Source organism: Callithrix jacchus, chromosome 5 (genome assembly GCF_049354715.1).
Source record: "Callithrix jacchus isolate 240 chromosome 5, calJac240_pri, whole genome shotgun sequence".
In the NCBI taxonomy this organism is placed as follows: domain Eukaryota; kingdom Metazoa; phylum Chordata; class Mammalia; order Primates; family Cebidae; genus Callithrix; species Callithrix jacchus.
In genome coordinates this window covers 76915609-76916332 of record NC_133506.1, presented here as the reverse complement: position 1 = coordinate 76916332, position 724 = coordinate 76915609, and positions in this window count along the sequence as shown.

Genomic DNA, 724 nt, shown 5'->3' with positions numbered 1-724 from the left:
ATGCAGTGGAAATATGCATGGAACATCACACAGCATCCTGTTGTTCCATCAGTGAAAACATACAAGCTGGAGATATCCATGGAAAGTCCACCAGAAAAAGAACAGAAGTGTTTATATCTATTCTAAATCCCTTATGCCTCCCCCAGTGGTCCATCAGCACTGCCTAATCTGAGAATTCACTTTCACCTTCATATTTAGACTTTCAGACTTCAAAAGAATCTATCACCGGTCTTTCTAAAATCCAGACTGTGGCTAGGAATTTTGTCTTAATATCCATGACTCACTGCTTCCAATCATAGTGTCAGATTTAAATTCATTCCAGACTCCTTAATGGCTCTAAGACCCAACAAATTAATTAATCCGAAACTCCTCACGTCGGGCTCATTCTGTTGGACCAATTTTATAGGCAGAGGAGTAAGTGGGAATCTGGCTTTGAATTCTGTGACGAATGATGCAAAAGCCAAGCTGCAGAAGCAGCCTTAGAAGCTCTGAATCCCCATCCCCTATCAAATGCCTATAAAGAACCCTAGATCATCCTCTGTCAAATTATTTATAGGTGACAAGAAATATTTCTAATTATATCCATTCACAGCCACAGTCAGTGAATACTGTGCAAAGAGATTGCCAAAAACGGTTGTGCCAAGTAGGTTCCCGGCTAGGACAGCTGAGGTGGCTGCTGTGTTTGCAGAATGGTCTGTATAAAAGTGGAGCTGAGATGCCTCTG